This window comes from Vulpes vulpes, chromosome 6, assembly GCF_048418805.1.
Source record: "Vulpes vulpes isolate BD-2025 chromosome 6, VulVul3, whole genome shotgun sequence".
Taxonomy (NCBI): Eukaryota; Metazoa; Chordata; class Mammalia; order Carnivora; family Canidae; genus Vulpes; species Vulpes vulpes.
Window position 1 is genome coordinate 110,306,571 of NC_132785.1, and position 10,811 is coordinate 110,317,381.

Below are 10,811 nucleotides of genomic sequence, written 5' to 3' on the forward strand. Positions count from 1 at the left end.
CCCCAGTACCCCCAGGATTATCTGGGGAGGAACAACTGCCTTCCACTTTCCTGAGCACAGAACGAGGCATCCCTGTTACACCTAAATGTGCTCCAATCCCTTTGCTACTTTCTTTTTTCTTTTCTTTTCTTTTTTTTTTTTAAAGATTTTATTTATTTATTCATGAGAGACACAGACTGAGAGAGAGAGGCAGAGACACAGGCAGAGGGAGAAGCAGGCTCCACGATGCGGGGCTCTATCCTGGGACCCCAGGATCACGCCCTGGGTCAAAGGCAGGCACTAAACCGCTGAGCCACCCAGGGATCCCCTTTGCTACTTTCTTTAGTAGGAAGGCAGAGATGGTGGCCTTTACCCAGATTCCCTATCCTTGGAATGTTTTCCCAAGAACCCCCACACAAGTCAGTCAAGATCTTTGGATGCGGGCAGCCCTGGTGGCTCAGCGATTTAGTGCCGCCTTCAGGCCAGGGCGGGATCCTGGAGACCCGGGATGGAGTCCCACATTGTGCTCCCTGCATGGGGCCTGCTTCTCCCTCTGTCTGTGTCTCTGCCTCTCTGTGTGTGTCTCTCATGAATAAATAAATAATTAAAAAAAAAAAAAAAGATCTTTGGATGCAAGGGTCACTTGCTGAGGCTTCCAAGTGGCAAGTGCCCCCATGTCCCCAGTTTCTGTTGTAAGGACAGGTGGAGACTCAGAGGTCAGCCTGGGAGATCAAAAAGGTAGGTTTGGCCTCTGGTAAGTCCTCCTCAGATGCCTTCCCCTCCCAGTTTCACTATTTGGTAGAACTGGTAGAATTTTGAATGTAGTGGGGAGGAACAGAGAAAAAACTAGAAAGCTCAACTTCTGCTACCAGGCCTGGAAGCCCCACGGTGGTGGCCCGAGCTGGTGGTTAGCCCCTGTTTGTCATTTTGCAAATCTGGTCTACCCACCTCCGGTGAAAACTCCCAGCCTCACCCCAGGGGGCAATGACTAATTACAAAACCCATTTTCTCTCTTCGCAGTCTGCTCATCTCCCCGCCCACAGCGCCCCCTCCCATCCCGATCCCGCGCCAGCCCAGCCTGACTCCCTTGCCAGACTGGGTTCAGTGAACTCTTGGCCTGGCCCCTCCTCCCCAGGCTGGGCCCTCTGGGGCTCTCTCCTCCCCAGTCAGCTTCACTTTCACTTTTCAGCCACTCTCACTTCTCTGTCAGCTCCTTACCCTGGAGCTCAGCGCCCTGGCCTGTCCTCAAGGTGAGGGCCATTGCCGAAGCCCTGGGCGGCACCCCATTAGTCAGGTCTTGACTCAGCGGTAGTCAACAGATATTTATGCAATGTATTCTCTTCCAGGCTTCAAGTTGCAGCGATAACAACACGCGCGAGGGCCCTGCACACATGGTTCTAGAAGCCTGGGTGATACGGAAGTGCAATCAAGCAATTAAAAGCAGTAGACCAACCCTCTGCAGCCAGATGCATGTGCTAGAGAGGCGCATAGCGAGGGACAGTGTGGCAGCTGGGGAGGGCTCCCTGGGCGAGGACAGAAGCCTCTACTGAGGCCTGAAGGCTGACCTGGGGTTGGCTGTTCACCAGAAGGAAGGGAAGAGCCTTCTCAGGCCTGTGAGTGGTGCCCTGTTGGGGAAGGCTGGCTGGAGCCCACCGCGGTGGGGGGAAGGGGGGATTGGCGCAGAGTTGGGGTCTCGAAGGTAGAAGGAACCAACTCTAAAAGGACCTTAACAGCCTGTTAAGCCCTTTGGACTCTGTCCTGTGGTGATGGGGTGCCATGGAAGGGTCTGAAGCCAGAGCAACATAATGCACAGAATGAGGGGCACCTGGTGGCTCAGTGGATAGAACATCTGCTTTCAGGCAGATGGTGATCCCAGGATCCAGGGATCAAGCCCCACATCAGGCTCTGCTCAGTAGGAAGCCTGCTTCTCCCTCTCCCTCTGCATGTTGCTCCCCCTGCTTGTGCTCTCTCGCTCTCTCTCTGTCAAATAAATAAATAAATAAATAAATAAATAAATAAATAAATAATATTTTTAAAAGATTTTATTTATTTATTCATGAGAGACACAGAGACAGAGAGAGAGGCAGAGACACAGGCAGAGGGAGAAGCAGGCTTCACGCAAGGAGCCTGACGTGGGACTCAATCCTGGGTCTCCAGGATCACACCCTAGGCTGAAGGCAGCACTAAACCGCTGAGCCACCAGGGCTGCCCAAATAAAATCTTAAAAAAAAAAAAAAAAAAAAAAGCAAAAACAAAAAACCTCACAGAACAGAGTTGAAGGGCAAGACCAGGCCCAGAGAGGTCAGTCAGTGGTATCTCTGCATGATTGGTGGCTCTCTGTTCCCTGCAGGAGGAAGACTTTGGAGTTATGCGAGGTGCAGGACAGAGAAGACGAGGTCCTTCTGGGACAGGTTGAATGCCAGGTGTCTGTGGGGTGCTAGACCACTGCTCACAGTACTCGGCCCCTGACCAGGGGCTGGGTGGAGTTCTAGATGAGTGGCCTCCTACACCCAGAGCTAACAGAAGGTGAGGTGAGCTGTACAGTAGGAAGACAGGGCGTCCTGCAGTAGAGAAGCCCCTGGCAGAGAAGGAGCAGAAAAGAAACTACAAGAAAGGGAACCCAATGCTTCAAGGAGCGTGTGGTCAATGGGGTGGCTGCCAGGTGTGGCGAGACCAGAAGAGCTTCCAAGAGACAGAGCAAAAGGAGGACATTTGCGAGCTGCGGCAGGAGTAGTCTTGGTAGTAGCCGAGGGATAGTGACAAAGAACAGTCTGGCTTTGAGGCTGGGGGGGTAAGAAGCAAAGAGAAGAGCCACCTGAGGCCAGGCCAGCTCAAAACAGTCCTCGAGGCCCCAAATAGCCTCTTCCCTTTTCAGCCTAGTATTATTTACATGTCTTTACATTTTTTAAAAGATCATTTCTTTTGGCCAACAGACATATGAAGAGATGTTCAACATCACTCATCCTCAGGGAACGCAAATCAAAACTGTAATAAGCCATCACCTCGGGATCTCTGGGTGGCTCAGCAGTTTAGCGCCTGCCTTCGGCCCAGAGTGTGATCCTGGAGTCCTGGGATCGAGTCCAGCTTCGGGCTCCCTGCAGGGAGCCCGCTTCTCCCTCTGCCTGTGTCTCTGCCTCTCTCTGTGTGTCTCTCATGAATGAATAAATGAAATCTTAAAAAAAAAAAAAGTGGTATACACATACACACACAATGGAATATTACTCAACCATAAAAAAGAATAAAATCTTGACATTTGTCACAACATGGACGGAGCTAGAGAGTTTTATGCTAAGCACAATAAGTCAGAGAAAGACAAATACCATATGATTTTACTCATATGTGAGGTTTAAGAAACAGTAAAGAAAAAAAGAGAGAGAAAGACAAACCAGAAACAGACTCTAACGTTAAGAACAAACTGATAGTTACTAGGGGGAGGTGGGGAGGAGATGGGTGACATAAGGGCTGGGGATTAAAGAGTATGCATATGATGAAAAAAATAAAATAAAATGATTTTAAAAAACAAAATTTACAGGAGAGAGAGAGAGAAAGAAAGAGATTATTTCTTCTTTTGTACCCAAACCTGCTGCCCTAAAAATAAATTCTACTTACTCTTATGCTGCTCCTCCTGGAGGCAACACACAATATGACCAGTGCCCCCACTCCCCTTCAAGAGCCAGTCCAGGTGTGCCCTGCCTCCTCCTCTCCCCCAGTCTCCTCTCCCCAGATTAAAGCTCCCATTTCTTTCCATTCTTTCCCCTCTCTTCACGGGCCCATTTCTGCCTCAGTGGCTCTCCTCTGACCACGATCAAGTTTGTTGGCTTCTAGAGACATGTCAAGATCTGAATCCTGACCACCTGCATGTGTTCTGCTGACATGCAGGGTGGTGAGAACATTACCTTCCTCTTTCTAGATGCCGTTTCTGCCAAAGCAAGCTGCCTCTCCCGTAGCCACACTGCCCTTAATCATGGAACTAACTCTCAAACTGGAAGAGAAGTGAGATTCTTAACATTGTAATTTTTTTTTTTATTCATGAGAGAAACAGAGAGAGAGAGACAGAGACATTGGCAGAGGGAGAAACAGGCTCCCTGCAGGGAGGCCAAAGCAGGACTCGATCCCAGGACCCCAGGATCATGACCGGAGCCAAAGGCAGATGTTCAACCACTGAGCCACCCAGGTGGCCTTTAACACCGTAATTTTTTTTAAATCCTAATTTTGCAGAATAAGATCCTGAGGACAGCCAAGGCCACAGGGTTAGTTAGTGACCTGCAGAAGAACAGGCACAGCCCCAGGCCCCTGCGGTGGGCACGGCCAGCAGGGCCCACGTAAGCTCACAGCCGGACTGTGCTGGCTGCAGCGGTGGCAAAGTGCGTGGGAAAGCAAAAAGCAAGAGTCCGAGGGCTGCCAGTGGGAGCATATACTGCTAGAAGCATTTTGGAGGGTATCCAAGAGAATTCCATCCTACAAAAATATAGGGCTCTTTGCAGATCAATGTTTGAGGATGCTGTACCAGACACAGCTAATTATCCCATACTAGATGTTTCTCTGCCTCTTCTTGTAGCAGTAGAACCCCTACTTCTCGTGGGGGCGCACACCTACCACTGTAGAGATTATATTTCCCAGACTCTCACAAGCCAGGTGTGGCTGCGTGGCCAAGTTCTGGCCGGTGGGTGTGAGCAAAGGTGATGTGCAACTTCTGGGGTATATACACTTAGAGGTAAGGGGCCTTCTGTCCTGTCCCCCGCCACCACCTTCCAATGGCTGGGATCTGGACCTAGACGAGATGGTGCTGAGTATCTTTGACCACGTAGACAAAGACAGAAGACAGAAGGGATCTGCACCCCTGACAGAGCAGAGGCACCCTGGCAACCCGGTACTGCTTACACCCCTACGGACAACCTGAGAGATCTCTTCTATCTTGTTTAAGCACCTGTTACTGTGGTCCTTTTTTTTTTTTTTTTAAGATTTTATTTATTTATTCAGGAAAGACACACACAGAGAGGCAGAGACGTGGGCAAAGGGAGAAGCAGGCTCCATGCAGGGAGCCCAATGTGGGACTCGATCCTGGGACTCTAGGATCACACCCTGAGCTGAAGGCATACGCTCAACCGCTGAGCCACCCAGCTGCCCCGTGGGTCCTTATTAAAGCAACCGAACTGTTTATCCTAGCTAGCCCAGGTAGCACATTGTTTATAGGTTGTTTTATTTTTATTTTGTTTGTTTGTTGTTCTTAGTTTATTAATCTTCTCATGAAATATCTGCCCAATCACCACAAAGTCACTGCACAATCTTTACTCTTTCTGTTGTCCAATGTCCAGCTCCCTTGTCGTCAGTGCCAACAGTGACTTTTGCAACCCTACCCTTGACTTTCTTTATTCTGTTCTTGCATTCCTTTCGCTGATTCCTTGAGGTCTTTTTCTTCTCATGCAGGCCATGTCTTGCAAGTCTATGTTTGGGTTCATTTTTCTTTGCATAATCCAAGGAATCATAAATCGTGCCAAAGCCAGTTGTCTTGCACCACCAAAATGGGTTCTGTATCCAAATACAAAAATGACATCTGGTGTGGTCTTGTACATTTTGGCTAGTTTTTCCCTAATTCCTGTCTTAGGTACTATTGCCTTTCCAGAGTGAAGAACATCAATGAGCGTTTGTTTCTGCTGCAGTAGGCGGTTGGTCATGGACTTCCTGATCTGGAGAGTTACTGTGTCGTTCATGATGGCAGCCAGGCTTCAAGCAGCCAGGGAGAAATAGCTATTTTTCTTTTTTAAAGATTTTATTTTTAAGTAATCTCTACATCCAACGTGAGGTTCGAACTTATAACCCTGAGATCAAGAATCGCATGCTCCACTGATTGAGCCAGCCAGGAGTCCCCAGGTTGTTCTGTTTTTAATGGAAACACCACAATATCCATCAAGAACAGAATGAGAAAAGAAACCATGCTGGCTGTGTACACTTGAGTACGTGAAGTCATTACAAAAAGAGTGAAATAGATGTGTTATGTACACTGGCTTGGAACAATGTCCCTGATATAATATTAAAATGAAAAAGGCAAGTGACAGGACAGTGAAGAAGATACTGGTTTGCTGGTTTCCTGGAACCAGTCATTTCCTTCCTCCCCTGTAGAGGCTACAGAGAACAGTTCGCCCTTGCCTTGGACAGAGTGGTGCTGTGAGAGAGGAGGCCCCAAACCGTGGCAGCCTTTTTGTGCCATGTGGGAAGATCCTAGAGCTGGTAAAGGGGGGAGAGGAGCAAACACAGTGGAGCCTAAAGAGAAAGGCCACACCTCCAAAGACAGAGAACAGAGAACCAGGTCTGTGAGGACACCGAGTGGCTGCCTCAAGTCCAGGCTTGTCCAGTACCTGAATCTTCAGACTCCATTTGCTTGTGGGGTTTAGTCAATTTTAGCTAGGTTTCCTTTCACTTCAAAAAGAAGACTCTTTAGAAGGCTGAGGGCATTTGTTATAGCTTCATTTATAAGCAACATATTAGAAAATCTAAATTCCCCTTTTTAAAAAAAGGATTACAGAAGTAATGGTACTTCTAACCATGCAATGCTATGCAGCCAAAATTTTCACAAAAAATAACTCTATCTGTGGTGATATGAAAAGATATACCCAAGATAGATCATTAAATGAAAAAAAGAAGTGCAGAAGATTATGTAAAGTACGCCACCATTTGTGTGAGGAAAAATAATGCATAAACTTACATGTTTATACAAGTGCTTGAAATATCTCTTGAAGGATACTCAAGAAGTTGATAACACTGGGGACCTGTCTAGCTAGGAAACTGAGAAGGATGCTTATTTTGCACTGTACACCCTTTTTTCCTTTTTAAATTTCATACCATGTGCATGTAATGCCTGTTCAAAAAATAAAGTCGCTTAAAAAAATTCTTTTTTAAAGGGGAAAAAAAAACCACGCCACCTCCTAAATGATAGAGTAGGCACACGGGAATATTTATAACTGTCACACGCACCCACATGCACACACAAGTTGTGTGTCTACATGTTCCAAAAAGTCTGGAAGGATATGGACCAAAGTGGCCACAGCGGTTTCCACAGGGACAGGAGCTGGAGCGTGTGTGCAGGCAGCCGGGAATGATTTACCAGCTGAAAGGTCACTCCACGCTGACATTTCTTGCAGGCGCTGTTCTTAATGTTAGAAACTTCAAGTCATTTCATCCTTACCCTAGCAGCTTTGGAAGAGCAGCTCCATCACCCTAAATTAACAGGTGGTGGGACACCTGGGTGGCTCAGTGGTTGAGCTTCTGCCTTCGGCTCAGGACATGATCCCAGGGGTCCTTGGGATGGCTACCCACAGGGAGCCTGCTTCTTCTCCCTCTGCCTATGTCTCTGCCTCTCTCTTGAATAAATAAATATTAAAAACAAACGAACAAACCAAAACAAACAAAAAACCAGGTGGCAATGTCAAGGGCCCAAAGGGGTTCGCTCACCTGCTCAGAAACCTGTGGTTCTCCAGCGAGCCTGGGGCTGGTGAGCCGTGGGGCCAGTTGAACACCTCCCTCTGGGGCACTAACCCCGCCCTGCCGGCTCCTAGGTGGGGCTGCAGGGGCCCCAAGGCCATGCACCCACGGGTGGAAATCCCTCCCAGCCCTCTCACCCCTGAACTCCTTCCTATGCCACCACTGAAAGCGTGGCGACCCTCACCCATGTCTTTCTTCTCTCCTTTTGCATGTGGCAGCCAGAAATCACCCCCAGCCCCCCACTTTATCTCAGCTGGAAAATAGGAACCCGGAGGCCGTTGGGGCCCCCACCCCACTGCCTCGTGCTTAAGCTCTGCTCACATGCCCCATGGATCTTGGGAAATGTAAGGTGAACAGTTAGTAAGGTCTAGTGCTGATGAGGTTAGGAGGAAGAGGGTGCTCTTGTGGGGAGGATGGTGCTTTGGGGCGGACAGTTGTAGACAAACTGACCCGTTAAGGAATGTGCATACTCTCAGAACCAACCGTTCCACTTTTAGGACGATATCCTACAGAAATACTTGAACAAGTGTGCTGTCGGCAGGCAGCATTCCCGTAATAGTTATGGGCTGTGAAATTCTATGCAGCTGTCAAAAGGAATAAAGTAGCTCTGACTTATGAACAGGCACAGAGGATGCCCATGGTGCTCTGTAAAAGACAAGCTGTAAAGCAAGATGGAGAGTGCAACCCAAGTTTAAAGAGAAAACAACAACAAAATAGACACAATGTGGAAATATGTATATATAGAAAATGGTCTGAAAGGATGTACGCCAAAATGATAATACTGGAAAGCAGAATTAGGGAGGACATGGGAGAGAGGGAGAACTTTTCATTTTTTATCTGTATATTTCAATATTATCCATATTTTTATAAGAATATTTCATTTTGGGGGGATCCCTGGGTGGCGCAGAGGTTTGGCGCCTGCCTTTGGCCCAGGGCGTGATTCTGGAGACCCAGGATCGAATCCCACGTCGGGCTCCCGGTGCATGGAGCCTGCTTCTCCCTCTGCCTGTGTCTCTGTCTCTCTCTCTCTGTGTGACTATCATAAATAATAAATAAAAATTAAAAAAAAATTTTTTTAAAAAGAATATTTCATTTTGGGGATCCCTGGGTGGCACAGCGGTTTAGCGCCTGCCTTTGGCCCAGGGCGCGATCCTGGAGACCGGGGATTGAATCCCACCTCAGACTCCCGGTGCATGGAGCCTGCTTCTCCCTCTGCCTGTGTCTCTGCCTCACTCTCTCTCTCTCTCTCTCTCTCTGTGACTATCATAAATAAAATAAAATAAAATAAAATAAAATAAAATAAAATAAAATAAAATAAAATAAAAAGGAAATGTATCTTTATTAAAAAAAATATTTCATTTTGGGAGCACCTGGGTGGCTCAGTCAGTTAAGCATCTGCCTTTGGCTCAGATCATGATCCCAGGGTCCTGGGATCCAGCCCCACATTGAGCTCCCTGCTCAGCGGAGAACTTGCTTCTCCCTCTCCCTCTGCTGCTCACCCTGCTTGTGCTCTCTTTCTCTGTCAAATAAATAAATAAATAAATAAATAAATAAATAAATAAATAAACAAATACATACATACATAAATAAAAGAATATTTCAGTTTTGTAATTACACTTAAAAACTTAGTAATGGGGCAGCCCCGGTGGCTTAGCGGTTTGGCGCCGCCTTTGGCCCAGGGGTGTGATCCTGGAGACCCAGGATCGAGTCCCACATCAGGCTCCCTGCATGGAGCCTGCTTCTCCCTCTGCCTATGTCTCTCTCTCTCTCTCTCTCTCTCTGTTGTCTCTCATGAATAAATAAATAAAATCTTTTAAAAAAAACCAATTTAGTAACAGGGATACCCGGGTAGCTCAGCAGTTGAGTGTCTGCCTTTGGCTCAGGGTATGATCCCGGGTCTAGGGATCAAGTCCCTTCTTGGGCTCTTTGCAAGGAGCCTGCTTCTCCGCCTGTGTCTCTGCCTCTCTGTGTGTCTCTCATGAATAATCTTTAAAAAACAAACAAGCAAAAAACAAACAAACAAACTTAGTAACAATACATGAACTTTTCACAGTCCAAGTAACAGCTTACCTACTGACCCTACTCCCTTATCTGTCCGTCCTGTCCATACAGTCTTCTCTGTTCCTTCTACCATTTGCTATCTTTGGGCCTCAGACCCCTGAGCTGGCTGCAAGACCCCAGAGCCACATCCAAACCATGCTCACTAATCCCTCCTTAATCTCGGCTCCCCAGCAGCTCAAACCAGCTGCTGTCTCCTGTGAGAGGTGGGCAGGAGTTCCCTTGGTTGATGACCATCATAAAAAGAGGAGCAGAAAAAAAAAAAAAAAGAAGAAGAAGAGCAGCTGTGGCCCTATGGATGCTCAGAGCTCCAGGACATGGGGCCCAGCTTCTCCCTAGACAGCATATTTCTTCCTCTCCTCCCTGACACACACAGTGTTATCAAAGCTGATTGTGTGGGACTCAGAGATGGTTTTGACCAATGCTCTCACCTGGCAAGTGAGGACGCTGCATTCAGGCCAAGCCTTTGTCATCTGCTTCTCTCCAAGTGGGGAGAATATTCAGAGACTGAAGACTCACGTTGTTAACTGCTCAGTAAAGGGATTGCATCAGACAAGCAGCTGTGTACACCCATGGTTCTCAGGCATGATGGCACACTGGAATCACCGCGGCAGATCTGTGGACAACTAACATCTAGATCGTACCCGCAGAGGTTCTTTTTTTATTTTCACTGGAAGGTGGCCTGAACACTGGGATTCCGTTACTCCCCGGGTGTTTCCAATGAACAGCCATAAATGAGAACCACTGGTTAATGTGTTGTGATGTGTGTGTGTGTACACCTAATATGTGCAGATATAACCCATGGGTGGGAACCCCCCCCACACACACACAGTATGCAAAACTGGATTTCCCAATTTGCAAAGTAACGTGTACTGCTGAGGTCACCCGAAAAGCAAGCCACCCCTCAAAAGTGTCATATTTAAAAAGTGAAAAGGTCGTCATAGGGAAAATCAGAATCTTTATTGGGCTTTTTTTTTTTTTTTTTTGCTTATTTTCTGATGTGGTTTTTCTTCTATTACATGTGGAGGGAAGGCGCCTCACAATCCTTTCCAAGCTGAGCCCTGATCTGGCCCCATACATCCACAAAGAGGACTGTTTGCCCAGAATGGTGCTCAGGTTTTGTGGTAGAAGCATCCAGGAGAACAGTGCTCCCATATCTGCGGGTGGCCCATGCATTTTGGGTTCTGGCCTCAGGGCAAGGTGCACATATGTATGACTTGTACGTGTCGGCCTGCCTGAAGCAGATGAGAGTCCGCCAACCTCCAGGTCATTTCTAAATCTAAGTTTGTGAGTCA

General features: G+C 47.5%; 1 pseudogene; it reads right to left on the reverse strand.

The window, feature by feature from the left end:
- Positions 1-5,253: 5,253 nt before the first annotated feature.
- Positions 5,254-5,690, reverse strand: LOC112918376 (small ribosomal subunit protein eS24 pseudogene; annotated as a pseudogene).
- Between the last annotated feature and the right edge of the window lie 5,121 nt (positions 5,691-10,811).